The sequence below is a fragment of the Telmatherina bonti genome (assembly GCF_933228915.1).
Source record: "Telmatherina bonti genome assembly, chromosome: 19".
Classification (NCBI taxonomy): Eukaryota; Metazoa; Chordata; class Actinopteri; order Atheriniformes; family Telmatherinidae; genus Telmatherina; species Telmatherina bonti.
Window position 1 is genome coordinate 18,453,707 of NC_136617.1, and position 19,432 is coordinate 18,473,138.

The 19,432-nt window shown below is 37.4% G+C and overlaps 1 protein-coding gene across 1 annotated transcript in view; it reads left to right on the forward strand.

Annotated features, from left to right (window-relative positions):
- The window catches only part of csmd3b (CUB and Sushi multiple domains 3b), a gene marked incomplete at both ends in the record, with an annotated part of 385,522 nt that overhangs the window by 193,287 nt on the left and 172,803 nt on the right, over positions 1-19,432 (forward strand). The gene's annotated exons all lie outside the window — the stretch shown is intronic.

Sequence of the window (19,432 nt, forward strand, 5' to 3'; positions counted from 1 at the left end):
TTAAAGACAGTTCTTGACACATTGGCCTGGCAGAACTTTTTTATTGCGAGTCTCTGAGAAGTATCGTGTGATTGGTCGGACAGTGAGCGTCGTTAACACGGAGAAAGCATGAAGAGGAGTTGCTGCTTCCACGTTTTTGCTCTTGGGATCCAGATCACCACCAAAATTTAATCAGTTCATTTTCACATTTCCAACACATCTTGATTTTTTTTTTGATAAAAATCCATCTGTAACCTTTTGAGTTATCTTGAGCACAAAGACGCCGGGAAAAGCGTAACCTCCTTGGGAGAGGTAACAACCGGGTTCATTGCACATAAAAGTAGACATCGCCCCCTGCAGTGATCCCTCCCCGCTGCAGACCTGCTTCTCGTGGAGTATGTAACAAGCTTCAGTTTTACCTGACTCATATTTCACTGCTTCATTAAAAAATCATTTGCCTCCCTAAGAAACTGTCAGAAACTTAACAAGTAATCAAAATGTTGACGTGTGTATCATTACCTTAAACTTTATCTAAATCGTTACTTCTTATTATATATAACAGCTGTTTTTCATTTGTGCATCCTCTGCAGCACATTTACCACCGCCATTTACAACCATCATGGAAAACTATAATCTGAAATAGTATAAATCTGATAGCAATGTAGAATTTTTCAAAGACATAATAGCATATTTTCATTGTTACTAAAAAATAACAATAAAAAAGCCTAAATGTTTGACAACTGTCAGCATAATATTGTGCTATTAACTACATAAAACTAACGGTGGTCATGTCCAGATTTAGATTTAAAACCTCAACTTCTTGAGGCAATGCATGTTTTAAACATAGATAACCATGTTGTGAAAAAGATGCACTGCATTTCTCCCAGTGGAGCACTTTAGCCTCATAAATTATTCAAACACACACCAACTCACAGGCACTAGCAAATGCACACCACCCAATAACAGACATGCTCATACACACACACACACACACACACACACACACACACAAGGCAAAACATGCATTGATTTTTGAGTATTTAAAACTCCTTGATATGGACCTTTACGGGATTGATAGAGTTGATATCTCTTGGTTAGAAGAAGAAGAGAGAAAAAAAGGAGGAAGAGTGGCAAACGTAAAGCACTTTGAATCTGAACTGAATTAATGTGGGAAGCTGAGAAAGGAGTGGGAGGAAAAACAAAACCTTGAAAAATGATGGAAAATCAGGAAACAACTGTAACTTCAGGCTGCTGCGGCAAAACAATTTCCAGCACTTTGTTCTCTCTTCTTCTATTAAAAAAAAAAAAAAAAACAAGACAAAGAAAACGAGTGAAAAGTAAAAAATGAAAAGCCTTTTTTTGGTCAAATGTGTGTAGCAGAAATATGCCTCTACTAATTATTAATTTATTAATTACCTCGGAGCACCACTCATCACTTTTAATTAACCTAAGATTCAGGAGGATGAGACACCTGAAATAAACTCAATTCAATAAACACAGTCTCAATTTAAAGGAGTAAATTCTAAGAACGAGCGAACCAGAAATTGTGCATTCAGAAATTATGACAAGAACAGATGAATTGATTACATATTTATTGACAATGATGATGAACAACACAGTAGAAGAAACCAAACAGTTAAAAATAGGTTTAATCCTGGAAGGCCAAGATCATTACATGTGAATATTATAGTCTATTTCTTCCAAAATACATTATGACCACATTAATCTCACACAATCACATAGATATTGTTTACTCTCTTTATTTATTTTTACAATATTCTATTATATCATTGTTTAATATTTAGTTTTTTCCCATTTCTTTACCTGTCTCCAAAATAACGTCTCTATCTGCACATCCTTTTGTTTTTGTTTTGCTCTTGTTCTTTATCTCTATCTGTACTACTCCATCTCTGCTTATCACAGCATTGTTGTTTCTAATCCTCTGAATCTTTGTCTTTATCCATCTCTATCCAATATTCATCCATCTGCCTTTTCCATTCCTTTCATTCCATCTCTTCTTCCCTTTGCAAACAGTTGTCTTTTGCCTCCTAATTAGTCTCCTTTGCTTCTAGCAGTCACTTCTTCATTAAATAATCTGTTATCCTCTCAGTAAGGTCTGCGGTGTGTCTTTCCCTCAGCTTCCTCTCTCACACTGCGTCTCCCATGCCTTTATCAGTAGTCATCAGCATTATATGACAGCTGAATGATAGATGCCGCAGTTCAGACTCTGGCTTAGTGTGGCATTGGATGGTTTGACCCGGAAATCTGTTTTTAGTTGTTGTAAAATTGAAAGGTTTTTCACAATCAAACCTGTTTTTATCTTAAATGGCTTTGGATGATTCAGCCATGTGCCTTCCCTCCTCTTAGTGTACTTACTTTAAATTTTCAATATGTGTTTGCTAATATATGTGCAAAAATAATTCATTTATCATACAAATATTGGTCAAATGTGAATACCACTGTTTTTGTTTTTCACTCTCTCTGAAAAGTGAGGTTAACGGATCCTTTTGAAAATGCAGGTTTAGGGCATTTTAAATAGGAAGCAAACAAAGAAACAATAAACAAAGCATAAATACAGATAAAAGTAAGGCGATCGCAGACACTTCAAAAGCAATCTCCGCTCTGCTGTCACTCATATTTCCGCTGCTCTCCATTGTTGCCATCGAGAGACAATTTGAATGTGAATCTCAAAGTCATCATAGATGCGCTTTTCTCCTTCCTTCTCGTCCTCCTTGTCTTTCCTTTCTATCTTTGTGTTTATCTCAGATCTGGTCCGGTCACAGCACGTCTCCCCTCCTCCTGTCTTGCACAGCTTTAATGTAATGGCCATCAATCGATCTTTTCTCTATGCAGATATTTATTTACACATACAGAAATGCATGTTGCTTAAACGTTAAGTTCAGTGTAAGTTAAATTACTGTAAGTTGATTATTCATCCTCAGGTAGGCGACTCTTTACAAACATTTGTCAGGTATAATGCAGATGAAAGATTTTGTGGGCAATATGACTGATGTCACCAATCAGTTCTCTCACATATTCTGAGATGTAAATTTGAATAATGAGAAATATATCGGCCTGACATTAGTATCAGTATTCAGCTCGTTGACCGCAATCACCCGATCGGCAAATAGCATAACAGTGACAACAGCAGGGACTGACCATTATTCATCTGGTGTGTCTGGTTGAATCACATTGACTTTGCACTGAAAGATTTATCTTTATTTCATTTTTTTCGGCTCTAGAAAGCTCCTGGACCATGTAGGCATTGGGAATTCATTATATTATTAAGAGTTAAAAACAAACAAAAAAAACAAAAAAAAAAAAAAAAAAACTAAAGTATTTATTCATTTATTTAAGCAGAATTTATCTCAACTTTTGAATTCTTCGTATTATATAACATTATCTATCCATCCTCAAGCTCGTCGAGTCAGTCTTAATTTGAAAAAACTTACCAAACTTTGTTTTTTTTTTTCTTCAAGTACAAATTATTTATTCTTTACATTGAATATAATTTGTAAAAAAAAAAAAAAAAAAACATCAAGTAATTAAATAACAATGACAACACTAAACATTTAGGATGCATATATGAGTTGGTCATTGGCCAAACAAACGTAATTCTTCCTAAAATGTCTCCCCAGCAGTTTTATATGAAATCAGTGAGATTTACACTGTAACTGTAAACACTCTTGATCAGTCGGACCCTTCACTATGGAAAATCAAAAAGGTCATATACATTTAGAATGCATGATGTGCTTCCGGGGGGATTTCTACATGCTATCAGCTCACTGGCTTTTTCCTTTCTCTATTGATCATCCCTTCTGTGGGCATATATTGATTACGTGGGGTTAAATGCCAACTAGTTATAGACCGGCATACTGATCAGACTTGCTCAGTGGATCCGTGTTAGGACATGTTGCAGTTGCCTTTTCAAGTGATTTCAATCTATATATACCCTGTCAGAAACTATTTATAGATGACCATTTGAAGTTTTTTTTTTTTTTTTTTTTTTCCCCCCGTAAGCATTTCTGAGAAGCTGTCACCCGCTTGAGACGTGACATTATGCTATCTAAATCTATGTGACAGTACCTTATTACTGTGACTATACTTGCTGACAGTAATCTAATAATTCTCTTTAGGAAGACGCATCGCTTTTCATAGTTTGTCGTCTTTATTTCGGGTTATAATTTTTACTTCTCTCTTCTGGTGCATGTCCACTCTGATACAACAGTTATCTAAGATGGAGATATCATTCATGGAAACAGTTAAAGTACTCTGAAATTTCCTTTCATCGAAACATATGATGCAGCAGCGCCATGCATTTCTTTGTGTTGTCAATTAATACGATTGCTTTCTCTGACTCCATCTTCCCCTCATTGCAGAGAAAAACATGTGGTGATGTGTCATGGCCAAGCTGTAAGGATCACATACTTGAGCATCCTTTGATTTAGCATGGTTATCAATGTATTTCACATCGATGCGGGTCAAGTCTTTGACGTGTCTGAGTGAAGCGCTGCATTATCGCTCTCTGCAGGTGGCCCCAGTGGGTTTTGAATCATCTGCATGTTTAACTCAGAGAAAGGTTATGTTCCTTTATGTGTGCATGCATTGTCTGTGCGACGGAGTATAAAACCCAGCTGCACATCTGCTCATCAGACCGTGGCTTCGTAGCTCCGCTCCAAACGCAGCACTTCTATTCATCATCCGCAGTGCACACTCCATACATTTGAAATGGCGTCCATGATATGGTTGACAGTTACGATGACACTGCGAGGAACTAATTTTGAGAGAACCTTAATTTTTCATGACTTTTCTGCCCGTCTGACGTACCAGTCTTTTTTCAGAAAGGCTTGGCTGATCAAATGTTTGCCAGATGTTTGAATGAATCATTTAGTTTTATTTCAGCTGTGTGTGTGTGCGGGTTTCACAGTCACGGACACAGCTCCTCATGCCGCTTAAGAAAAGCTAAAGCTATAGGAGGCAAGCAGAGGAGAGGAAAATATGAACGTGGCTGTAAAAGATGAGAGACAAGTGTGAAATGTATTTCGTCAGCGCTGTGATGTGTTAAACTCTCAGTGTGCAGCTATTTGTTTAAGGAGTCAGGGATGACATTTAACACTCACCAACAGCCAGCATCTCTCCCCTCTCCGTGTCTGTCTCTCCCACGCACACAGATAAAAGCACATCCTAAAAGGCAGACGTGTACACAAACCCAGGGACTGACACAGGTGAACATGCAAACACACACTGGTAAACACAGCGCGCCGACAGACACACAAAAACAGGGAGCAAAAAGGAGAGTGAATGAAGGAGAGGAAACACTTGCACATCACATCTTTTTGCATTCATTATTGCTTTTAGTAATCTGAAAACTGTAAAATGACCAGATCAGAACACAGAGTTTTATATCAGATCTTGAGACCCATCCTAAAAATATCCAGCTGGCTTTTTTTCTACTCCACTCCCTTTGGTTAGCTTTTAACTCGCTGTCAGTCTACTATTTTGTTCTCTGTGCTGCATTTCCTCTCGATCTGGTCTTGATCATAGGGAATTTGGCAATTACTTGTACTTTGTCTTTGTCGGGGCAGGTGGAAGAGCCTCTAACTGTATGGCTGCTGAATACATACCAGCGAAATCTCCAAAAGTCTTACCATCTCCCCAGACTCTGTAATGCGGCTGATCCTTTTATCTTGACAAGCCAAGCGAACCTTATCTGACCAGTAGGTTATTCAGAGTATCATTCTAACATCATTGGTCAGACTTTGTAGTCTTTAAAAGTAAATGGAGACACAATAAGTAAAAGTAAATCGAATGAGCTAAAAGGTCAAAATAGGGTTCATCTCTCAAGCTATGCCAATAGTGGGTAATTTAGATTTTTTGCCTTCTATATGGGATCATGGCTTTAAAAGCTGGGCCTCTAAAGGCCTCACTATTTTGAATCAGTTGTTTGAAGGAACACATTTAAAATCCTTCTCACAAATTCAAGAACAATTTAATCTTCTGCCAAGTGACTTTTATAGATACCTTCAAATTCGGAGTTACATTACAAACCATAAGGAAAAAGAGTGACTTCTCAAAATCCCAAATAACATAGAGCAATATTTTATTACAATTATAGAAAAACATTCTCTGAGGTCCAAATATATCTCGTTTTTATATAAAAAAACTTTCATCAGATGTTGTTATGAATACCTACAGCATAAAGGAAAAATGGGAATTAGAATCTAATAATATAATAGAAGACGAACTGTGGGATAAAATCTGTAATGAGAGTCATAAAGGTGTCACTGGTCAGCAGTGGAAAGAATTTGATTGGAAACTAAAAATCTGATATTTTCATACCCCAATGGTTATTTCTAATTTTGTTAAAAACCCCTCAGCATCTTTATGTTGGAGACAGTGCGGCAAAATAGGGGATCATACACATATATTTTGGGACTGCCCAATGATAATTGAGTATTGGAAAAAAATTAAAGAAGAAATTGAAAGCATTTTAAAAAGAGAAATCCCTTCAAATACTCTGTTTTACCTTCTTGGTGTAATGCTGGTCGATCTTTTCAGTGCTGACCAAAGATACATACTACATATATTAATACTGGTTGCTAAGAAGATTATAACTTTGAATTGGAAGAATGTTAAAACACCAACTGTAATTGAATGGAAACAAAAGTTGAAACAGGTGTGTGTAATGGAACGAATGACGGCATCACTACAAATGAAAATGGACATTTACAGCCGGAGATGACATATGGTTATTGAATACTTGATGATGTAAACTATACAGGTTGTTAATATCACTTCGCACTGTGGAAAATGAGCCCTGACAAGAGGTGAATCCCTTTGTTTTTTTTTTGTTTTTTTTTCTCTTTCCTTCTTCTCTTATACATAAAGATGTGTGTACAAGTACGCATACTGCACATTTGTATACGTTGTGAGAATGTATATTATATATATTATATTTTATTATTTGCAGGTATATGGATGTATGTAGGTATATATACGTAGGTGTGTATGTATATATATGCATATGCATGTGTATGTATGTGTGTGTATGTATATATGTGTGTATGTGTATGTATATATGTATATACATATGTATATATATATATATATATATATATATATATATATATATATATATATATATATATATATATATATATATATATATATTTATAAAAAAAAATTTTTCTTTCAAATTTAAATATCTGCTTATTTTCTCTCTCTTTTTGGTCACTTGTCTCTGGTAACACATTCTGTTATTTATATGTTTAAAAATGCAAATAAAAAGTTAAAAAAAATAAATAAAAGGTCAAAATATTGAACTGATTGGAGCGCAGAGCTGAAAACATTTTTTACACTTTGTGCCAAGCTGACAACAGTTTGCCACATGTATTTGGTTTTGATGTAATTTAATTCTTGTGGTTTGCTACAGAGAGACAGCTGGATAATGGTGGAGGTCACTGCAGTATTTTAGGCATCAGATCAGAATATTTAAAAGCTGGGGTAGGTAATCTTGCTCAGAGACATTTTTTTTTTCCTCTTCGTCATCCTGATAGTCGTCTATACATTTTATAATCATTAACAATGAGAAATATAGTTAGACCCCTCAATTTATGTAAATCTGTAAAAACTCTGATCAATCAAAACACTTGGGCCAAATTGAAGTTGTTCATTTCTTATATTCCGTGAGTTTCTTCACGGCTGAGAAAAAGCATGATGAAATGAAGGATTTCCCCGACCCGGTTTGGTTTATTTACCTCCTCCCACTAAACAGCCGAGAAAGAGAAAATTGTTGGTGGAAAAAGCTGTAAACTAGAAAAGCACTCACAGCACAAACCTCCGCCACAGCCTTTAAAAAGTTCCTGGATTCAAACGTTGATCCGGGTCACCACCAAAATTAAACCTTTTCTTCCTTCTCACATTTCCAACAACTCACGAAAAGTCCACAACGTTTTGAGTTATTTTGAACATAAACAGATAAACGCCAGTAAAAACATAACCTCCTTGGTGGAAGTAAGAAAAACATTTTGGATCATGCAAGGAGCAAAACCAGAGGGGGAGGAGCCAAGACAGGGCGCTACTTTCAGATTTTGCCAGCTCCCCAACATTACCTACCCCAGCTTTAAGAGAAGCTCTTTTTTAGCAAATTTAGCATCAAGACACTTACATAACTCAAAGCAAAATATGTTACATTAAGACCATGACCAAGATAACACCTGACAATCATGTTTCCTCCTGAGCTGCTTGCATCTAATGGCATGTATCCCTGTTTCTAAGGATTTACCACTAAGATGATTCCAGTGCTGGTTCAGAGCCTAACTTCAGGAATCAGTTCTTCCTGTAGCAACTGCACTGTCTACAACACCTAAAAACCACTACATACTATCACCACTTCTAGAACCACTTACACTGCGATGATACAGGCTGTCTAATCCAACTAAATCATTATAGTTACCATGTTTGGAAATCTAGATCCACTGTGCAGTTCTGACACACTGAGCTGCACAGTAATAAGGACGTTGATACAGCAGAGGAAGAACAAGAGCAGAATTCCTCTTTTGTCCTGCTGCATAATGTTTTATATCAGACACATCTGTGAAAGCAACACAATGTGGCCTGCAGAAAGGCTTTCTCATTGTTTGCAAATCTATTTTTAACCTTGTTTTTGCCTACTTTTATTAACACTGTTTGGTGTTTCGATAAAGCCACCTGGAGTGATTCTGCTTGATATATAAGGTATAAATTATTTTTGTACAGCATGTAGAAATCTGGTTTTTGTTTGGAAGCACTGGCTGAAATTGCAGGGTGCCCAGAAATATAATCTGGAGTTAAAAGTGGCATTTTAAATATGTCAAATGTAATAAGACATCAGTTGTTGTTTCAGGTTCCGTACAAGTATGATAATAACCCGTTACTTTGAAACAGGTGTTTGTAGCACGGAAACATATGCAGGATACTGGTTCCAAAGGTCCAAAGTTGGTGTTCCTTGCTTTTAGTTCCAACATTTACTGGATAAGGTGTTTAAGATCATGTAGAGACACTTATCTGTTTTGAGTTCTTGGCTTTGAATAAAACCTTATCAGGTTTTAGCTGGAACCACCTTAACAAAAAAGACCTAATCCAGCTCTGCGAGCACTTTGGTTACAAATGACTTTTTCACCCGTTAAAGGTGCAGCACAGCAGCTGAATTCATACTCTTCTTTGTAGTAGAAGTATTTTTTTTTTTGTGTGTTGCTGGAAAGAGAATCAGCATGATGGACCACTGCAAGGTGAACTCATGACTTTTGACTCTCAATGCCTTGGAATTAGAAAGCTGAAAATAAGAGGGGGAGGAGGGTATATCACACCTTTTAATAAAAAAAAAATTGTTTTGGTTCATGTCAAAATTACAAAAAAAAAAAAGAGAGAGAGAAATTGAAAGTCGGTGTATCTGTTTCCAGTCATTTAGAAAGTCATGGTCATAAAGAATAAATTTGATATAACTCTATCGATCATTTCTCCTCTTTTAATACCTCAATCTGTTGATCTATCATTAAATCACTCTAATGCCCTAATTGGCCTAAATGTCAGGCTGTTAGTTGACTGGCAGACAGCATCTGTTCTTTGATTTGTGGACAGATGGTGGGAGGAGCTGAAGGTCAGCCTGGTTGATAGTTACATGGGGGTGTGTGTGCCCTTAATGAAATGACTGACACAGTTGAGAAGAGGACTGCAAGCAATATGCTTTTACCAGAAGTTTTAAAGTCTGATTTGAAAATATTCGCAAAAGGTTCAGGGAACAAAGACTAATGGAAAACAAAACCAAAGTTGCAAACACTAATTCATGTTGTAACCTTATAGACGAGTGATATCACAAGGCATTTGGAGGTCTGCTTGGTGCTATATGGTGTAAGAGAGGCTGTGCTACATGGTCTTAAAACTATTTGACAAATTCTCCTATAACCTTGACATCCATATAACAGGACAGCAATGACACAGTGTCATCTATGTATATAGTTGTAAATGGGAAAGTCATGCCGTTTATCAAAATTTACTCTGTGTCCAGTAGGGCTGTGCAATAATCGGATTTTGATCGCGATCATGATTTTGGTGTCCACAATTAAATGAACCTGATCGTCAACTGCATTTACATTCAGAACGCAGGTCTGCTGCATGCATCTCTGATCACTCAGGTTCACAACCAGCAGTAATAATAATGATTATTTTATATATGTAATAATCGTGATTACAATATTAATCAAAATAATTGTGATTATTATTCAGGTCATAATCATGCAGCTCTAGTATCCAGATGGTTCTATATTTGCAAACAACACTGATATCTTTAGCCCATATGTTCAATGCAATGCCGAGACAGAAGTCCAGATGGTGGTGGCAACAGTGTATGTAAATTTAGTTATACACACATATATATATATATATATATATATATATATATATATATATATATATATATATATATATATTATAATGGTCATATATAACTGTATAACTGGCAAAATGTCAGTGAGTCAGTGAAATTAATAATCATAGGTTAAAATGAAAGATACTTTTTAAATTTGTTTCTATAATATTAATATTGCTCATGCATTTAGAACCCCTGTTAGTAATTTTGTATCTGCAGTTTTAGAAAAAAGATGCTTGAGCTACACTTTACATTTACTCACCGGAAGTTGAATGACTTTACACATACATGCACACATTTCCCCCTTTACACACACACACTGTCTCTCATACCAATGCAGTCTGCAAATACAGTTTCCAACTTCTCTAGTTTTTCCAAATCAGCTGTTGTTTCTTGAACCACCCAGAAAGGACCACGTCAACAAGAGAAGGGCTCTCTGAGTCACAACCGATGGTATTTAAGACACAGTGTACAACGGTGGTAACTCAGCTGGTATCTTTAGGAGATAAAGATTAAAATAAAGGTAAACTAAGATAAAGGTCTTGTTTTGTCAAGTTTTGTTAAGAGAACCTTCTTCCAGAGCTTTTAAGCTAAACAGTGCATATAAAGTATCAGTCTGTGTCCATTTTTGCTTTAGATCCACATTACTTTCATATCACTTCCTGTAATTATTTGTTTATACTTTTTAGTTTGTTCAAAAACAATTAGCATTAGACTTGGCAGCCCTGATATCAATACATATGTAACAATTTATCTGATATTCTCACCAAAAGTCCTTCAGTAGATTCCTGTGCCTCATTTGTTTCAGTAAACTGATGAGCAGCCAGGGAAAAGTCCAATATCCATATATATGCTGAAGTAAAACAAGAAAGGGAATAGAAATGATATGTCCATTAAAACAGAGTAACTCCTTCAAAGCCTTATTAAGCCTCTCAAATTTCAGAATATTTGAGCATATAGGAAAATGAATGTAACTGAGAAGCTTGATATGATATTTCAGATACTGCGGTACATCTACAAAGGAAAATTCATGGCACTGACCTTGTTAACTCATCTTTTCAAAAGGTCAGGTTTCCAGTAGTGGGGTCACTTTTTCTTAATTATCCTATCAGAGGCTTTATAATGTAAGTCAAGTTTCAGTCATCGGCATTTTCTACAGATACAGAATATGGCTGAAGTTTTTAACAGAGCACTGTTTTAACAAGTATTGTGATGGTGAGAAAGATGGGATTGGAACAAAGTGAAAGTGTCAGTAGTCAATGTGTTATTTGGAGCCGAACTTGGCTTCCTCAGTGAGATATCACTGCTACATGGAAGGTTCAGCAACAAAGTCAAACATAGATGTGCAGTAGTGGTCTCAGAAGATAAGTAGAGGTCACAGACACTGGCAACAACTCTGCTTTAAAAATGTTGTTGTGAGAATCCTTTTCTGAATTTTTTTTTTTTTTTCCCCTTTTAACTTTTGTTCCTTTGAACCATGTTCACATGTTTTGTTTAACTTAAATTAAGGAAGCATGCACACTTTTTATTCTGAATCAAACCCTTGATTGTCAGCTCAAAAAGCGGGGTTTCTTAGAGATGCTGTGAATGCATAACCAAGAAATAAACTCTGGTTTATTTAATAATGTAGAGTTCAGCTTGCTTCAGATGAATGATTTGTAGGAGGGGACTATAGCAGTATTTTTCAACCTTTTTTCAGCCAAGGCACTTTTTCTTTCACTGAAAAACAGGGCACGCCACAAACAAAAATTTTTTTTTGGGGGGGTTTTTTTGGGGTTTTTTTTTTAAGTCCATATTATTAATATAAAGTCCACCTCGTCAAAGCCTCTTCAATAGAAATTAGATAAACACAAGAAGAAGGAATTCTATTCTTTCCCTGGGGCCTGTTTGAATGAACACAGAGCTGCTTTTTAGACCAATTAGGTGAAATTAGGTCATTTTTCAGGGAACACCTGATAATCTCTCACGGCGCCCTAGTGTGCCATGGCACAGTGGTGGAAAAACACTGGACTACATCTTATGTGGCCGAAAAAGAAGTTGGCTTACATTAACCGATAGATGAACAAGTTTGCTGTTTGTCTTCTCCTCCAGTAATTCTTGATGCAGCAACACCTGAGAAGACAAGCGGAACACAGAAATGCAATTGTTTAATTAATTTGACGAACTGCAGTGTGAATGTTCATTGTGACATGGTGTCACAATCCTCAGTTGAACTGGTGCAACAGGTCTAGCAGACTGTTAGAAGTCAATACAACCAGGGTGTCTTATGTCAAACAAATATCTTAAGTGTACCCAAGTTATTTTTGGTCTAAAAACATCAACAAATCTTAACTATTAGAAGCAGTGACATTGCAAAAAAAAAAGTATAGAGTATAATGTTCACTTCAACAAGAAAACAGTCGAGCACGCAACACTCGGTACATTCAGCTCACAGGTAGCATTAAGATCATTTATCTGTAGCTTATATTGAAAATCACTAAAGTCTGTTCTTTCCGCACTATATCTTTTGCATATCTCATCTCCACATTGTTTACAGGACTACATCCAAAAGCTAAGCTGAATTCTGTTTACCCTGCCACAGATTCCATTAGTTTTGCAGAGTAATGCCATTGGCTGTAAGGTTCTGCCTCTTATGTACCCAGAACCATGGAATGCATCCTGACATGACTTCATGGTAAATGCGACATAGAGACCACAAGTTAAATCGCATCCGCTGTGCAGCAAGGCGGCTTGGCACACACAATGCAGCTCTACATGTAATCACATAAATGTCCACCAGATCCCTTCTAGTTCACAAGGTGATGTCTAAAGAATAAAAGGTGCGTCATATGTGCGCACATGTTCAACACGCTTCCTGATTGTCTGTTTGTCTATTCGTGGCAGGTAAACTAAGGAATGATGAGGAAGAAAGGGGGACAGCAATATATATCCAGCTTTACAGTGGATGGGGGGGGCAAGAGATTGATGGATGGGTGGATGGATGTAGATAAGGAAGCAGAATGGATGGATGGATACAGCCTGAAGACAGAGGAGAGGAGAGGATGATGTAGATGGCCCATAATCCTTAGAGGCTGACAGCACATTGGGTCTTCTGTGATTGAAGTTGGTGTGTGTGTGTGTGTGTGTGTTTCTGTGAATCTGATGGTGATAGTGATCTGCCTATCAAAAGGATGCAGGAAGGGGAATAGAGTTATGGGACATAAAGAAGAAAAAAAAAGGGGGGGAGAGAAACAGAGAGTGCAAAGAAGAGGGGAGAAAGAGATGAGGCCAGAAAAGCCATTAAACATAAAATCAATCAGGAGGAGGAGACGGAGGGAGCGAGAGACGTAGAGTGAGATGCAGAGAGAGTAAGATCTTAAAGAAAGCCACAGCGAGACAGAGAAGGATAAAGAAGGAATCCTCAGATGACTGCGATATTGATGACAGCACAGTGGGGAAAAAGGGATGAACGGATGGGAGAGAGGGAGGCAGGATAAGGAGGCTAAGAACGAGTGATCAAAGCACCCCAGGCCATGAGAGAGAAGGAGTGAGGGAAAGTAAGAAGGGGAGAGTGAAGAGGCGGGGGGAGAGTTGATGAGGAAGGGAGACTGCTAGGGTGTGAGAAGAGGATGAATGAGCGGCGGAGTAGGAAGAATGGCGCGAATAAGGGGAATTAATGAGAGATGGGTGGAGGACGAGATGGGCTGTTTTTACCATAAAAAATCATCCTGATGCAGCAAATTGAAGAGGAGGGGGTGTGTGGTGGGGAGAAACCAGTGGGGAAGAAAGGGGTGGTGGTGTTACAATAACAACCAGAGAAAGAGCAAAGAATGAGCAGGGAAAGGAAAAGGGCAGCACTAACTCACTGATTTGATAAGAGATGAAAGCAACATGGTCAACTCTACCTCTCTTTTCCCATCTTCTCCTCAAACACTGAAGTTTATCCAGCGCATTCTACTATACACACTTCCCCTCCTTGCCCAGGCCAGTGCACCGGGCCATGAATTCAGTCACTCAAGGAACACCACATTTGAGCCCAAAGCATTCTTTACATGCAGATTAAATCAGATTTTGGTTTGTAATAAAACCAGCCCAAAACCCTCTTTAGGTCTTTAAAAAGCTCCATGAAGGAAAGCCACATCATTAAGTGTAATAACTCAAAAGTTTTCAAATGGTTTTACAACAGGAAAAATTGGGGAACAGTAGAGCTTTGCTCTGTGTTTCTGTCAATGAGTCCAAACAGTTTGACTTAGTTACTTGTTTACTGATGGAACTTGCATTTTTGGCTGAATTTTCTGCCCAACATGGGAATCAGTTTTGCTGTGACTGCCTAGCAACAAAAGTAACGATGATAATAATGATTGTGCTTAATCCCAAATGTTTGTGTCTGGGAAAAACTCCCTTTTAGGTAACCTGGGTTTGATCTGGTTGTAGAAGGGGGGGAAGCCATTTCTGACTGTGTAATTAGATTACTAACTGTCAGCCCTAAGTGTCTAAAACAGCCGTGTCCTGGGAACATGACGATTTTAAGGTTGTTACTCCTTCAGAAGTGGAAATCATTCAGGCGAGGTTGATTGCCAAGCCTTCCTCATCATCAAGGTGCCACCATTAAAAAGTCACCATTAAGTTTCCAGTTAAAAACCAGTCAAGGAAAGACTTCAGTTTTGAGAACTAAACAAAGTTAAAGGGAGTAGGTCTGGAGATGTAATTGTCCTGAACAGACAACGGTCATTTATGTACTACTGTTTATTTACTGGAGATTTATTTGTCAACAGTGTTATGGCAAAATCTACTGTGCATGTGTGGTTGCATCACTGTTACAGTACTGTGGATGAGGGATTTGACAAAGATGGCCAAGGTGGGTTTCACATTCATTCTGACATGTTAGAAAAGGAGTGCAAGGCTTTCAGCTTTTTCACAATTTATGCTGAAAGTGAAGATAATAAACAACATGTGGAATCTCTTTAAGAGACACATGTGTACACGTTGATAGATGGATAATCATAAACAACAGTATACCAGTGTCTTTTAAGTTAAAATCTGAATTTCATAATACAAGAATGAACATTGTGGAACTTTTAAACATCACATCAGTTTTATTTGTCATGTTATTATTATTAAAGTAGTGAACATTATGTTGGTTCAAAGTACAGATGCGGTTCACTAAACAGTTATCATGAATACGTTCTCCGCACTTTGTTTATACTGAGGTGCAGTTTATGTAATGATGTACAAGTTCCACGTTCAGATGGGAGCTGTTTAACTCTACAGCACAATATCATGTTCACACATGGCACACTGTTGATCTGCATGCTTATTTTAAGGACTTTTATTTATTTATTTTTTGTCATGGACAGTTAGTCTGATAAATATTTTGGGTTAGAAACCTGTCCAGGATTTCTTATCTTATTTTCTTCTGACCATGTTATCACTCACAAATGGCACTGCTTAGGAGTAATAAAAATGTAATGTAAGTTACATTAGGTTTACATGTTAAAACTTATTTCATGTGGGTTAGAACGATATACTTCATTAGTGTTTCCATTTTTTTAATGTGGTTTGCCATAATGGCCATGTCATGATTTGAAATGTCACAATTTTAAGTTTGAATGGCACCATTGCACTTTAGACATTTAGCCAAATGTACCTGTAGTAAAACTATGCCTCTATCAATTACTACTTATTAAATTTTAATTACCTCGGAGCACAACTCATCACTTTTACTTAACTTAAGATTCAGGAGGATGAGAAAACCTGAAATATACTTAATTCAATAAACACAGTCTCACTTAAAGTAGTAAATTCTCAGAACGAATGAACCAGAAATTGTACATTCAGAAATTATGACAAGAACGGATGAATTGATTATACATATTTATTACAATGATGGTAAACATACAGCAGTGAAAATGAGCAATGATGGAGAGGTTATTGGTGAGATGGTCAAGTGAATTTGTTTACAGGGATTTTCATTTATGACAGTAATAATGAGAGGTAAAAATGAATTGAATGAAATGGGGCAGAAAGGAACTGGTTGGAATTGAAGCAATTAAATCGGTATTGTTATTTCACTTAAATCTTTGTTAAAATTATACTTAGTGATATTGTGTTTGGGTGAGAATTCAAATTTATACTTTGGTTAAATTTGATGTACTGTTGAACACCACAAGTGATATCAAAGCGCTATGAAGATCCTACTTTTTCCCGCTGGGTCAGTTGATGGAGCCGGCGGGCCGGGTGGTTCTGTCCTGGACTGCAAGTCTCCGGGAAATGGACCTTCTGGCGTCGGGAGAAGTAGGTCTGGAGCTGCTCTGATGAACGGGTTGGGATCTCTGTCCAGCAGAATCCCAGAGCCAAGGGCGGTGTTTCTCGTTCTCAAATTATTCCAAAGGTTGTGTTCCACGCGTACTGTCTGAGGGTAGGCAGTACTTGTACAGACGCAAAAATTAGTGGAACTGCGGTTCTGGTGAATTACTGATCTCAAAAAGGAAAAATAAAAATGTTCGCTGGGTAAACTTAAACAAGGCTTGTTTCGCCTTCAAAACAAATATTACTTTTCTGTTCGAACTTATCTCGTTAAGATCTTACGCGCACAAAAGAAGAGAGATGGAGTAAACTTATGAGAACAAAGAAACAGCTGCGTACAGCGGAAAGTTGCGAGAGGGCAACGAAATTAAGTCAAAGTACAAGAATCACGGCGATCGAGAGTCAAGGGCCGAGAGAGAAGACAAGGGAGGACAAAAAAAACCCACGAAGTCCAGAGCGCGGGTCCATTTAACTGGACCTTTCCTCCTAGGTCCTGACCAATCACAAACCACTAATAGTCAGAAGGCTGGTCAGTCTTACCCAATCAGGTCAGCTTTGATTGTTAACCAAGAGGGTAGGAGTGATTCAGGTCTTATTTCACTGCGGGCCCTGGTTCCTTTCTCCCATTTCATTAACATGATCATGATAATCAAATTATTAACTTTGTTTCCTAGCTTTAAGCATGGCAATCAACATTCTGGGGACTCATGCAGATGTTTTGTTTGCTTGAAAAGGGAACATTTACCAATAGTAATACTTTTACACATGAAACCCAATTGTTGCATATTTCACATATTTCTTATCCAGTGTGGATTAATCCATTGGCATGACTTGTCTTCCTCAGCCGATGAATCCTGAAAGAGAGTTACATTCCTATCCATTCCTATTATTTGCTTAACAGGGGTTCCAAACTAGGAAGGATATAACCAACATTATGTAGTAAAGTGTTCATGACTGATTATGATGTGTGATCAGTTCAAGGATTTAAGTCACATATGAGAATGAATAAAAAGGGAAACTTCAGTCAAACCTATCAACAAAAATCATGTAGGCTACATTAAACCAGTTAGTGAAAGGAAATTTAAAGAAGACACAAAGAAGTGCATCTGGAGTTTCTTCCTGTGGGAAGAGGGGTGGATCTGTCACCCAGAATGTATATTCGGGGAGGATCAAAGCAGAGTTGCCGGGTCTCTCTCCTGGCACCGTTGAGTCTTATCTGGAGGTGTAAAGGTGTCATTTTGACAAGGGCCAGTTGCTTAGTTCGATGTGACATTCCGTATCTATTGACCTAAGGGACTGTAAATTGTGTTAGAGGTTTTGTTCAGACCATCTGGTTTGGGGTCTGCAGGAGGTCCTGAAAGAGAAATCTGGAGGTAAATGTGAATTGTGTGTTTATCTGGGGGGGGAAAAGAAAAGAAAACTAATACACCCGAAGCCGTCCTCCTCTTTCGGGTCAAAAAGGTCATTTTCTCCAGTCCTCTAGGATGACACCCCTCTGACTACAAGAGGAGATCAAGAGCCCATAATTTAATCCAGCCAAGGAGAAAAAGAAAAGGAAAATAAAAGTTGTTTTATTCCTCCTGGAAAAGCCTTGGAGGCTACATACCGTTTACATATTTTGCTGTGACACTGGGCTGTAGTTTACCCGATTGCTTTCCTATATCTTAGCTCACATTCACATAAAGTCTGTTGCTTCACAGGCATCTCTATTATCAGCATTAACAAAAGGCTAATTGGATTAAAATCATTTTTCTAAAACCTGATCAGATGATCAGATTTGCAATGAAATTACTCTGTTCAGAAGGTGTAGATTGTAAAAGAGGACATCAAATAGCTGCATATCTAAAACATAATTGCATGGGTTTAAATATCTTATCAACAACAGTTACTAATAATCTCACCTTGTTTATGAGAGAGAAAATGGAATAATTTGCTCAAAGACAATGCATAGTACACACCATCATATTTAAAACTGTCACTTTGATTGATGGAGCAGAAGCAAGATGGACTCAAATTCAGCAACTGTAACATGGAAAAGCTGTCTACTTCCTTGCCATGTCGGTTGCACACACACTTAACAGAAGGTAATCAGAGCTGGCGATAGGTATCACACCCTCCCTCTGTGAACACGCAACAAATGTCTCTTTTTATTAGAGCAGCTGCTCCTGAAGTGGTCTCTGCACAGCCCTGCCATCACACAATGACGCACAACCGAATTGGTGAGGATCCTAATTGCATCATGTGTCAGTTAAAATTATCACACAACACGACGTTCAGATTTCCTCCAGTTGTTTCATGTCAGGGTCATGTACACAGATCCACGCAGAAACATTTAGTTGCACCAACATGTTGCATTACAAAGTATTGTGTTTGTGTTTTAACACAACATCACCTCAATGATGGAAGAATAAGGTTGCTATTGTTGCAGCAGGAAGTGGAAGGTTTTGGCAAATCAAGATAAAAAAAAAAACAAGGGTTTTTGTTCAATAAACTTAATGCAAAAAGCAGGACTGGACAACACAGCTAGCTCACATATTGAATAATTGCTCTTATCCTTTGTCAATGAGAAAAAAAAAGTTTTCTATAAAACTTTTTAACTTTAAAAAAAAAAAAAACATTTTAACTTTTAAAAAATAACCTAATCTCTGTAGTAATGCCCATTACGGATGTAGAATCTCTACACACTGGAAATGTTACTTTGAGGACATTACAAACATCACATTTAATCCATATTATATTCTTTTTTTAAAATCAGAAAAAATA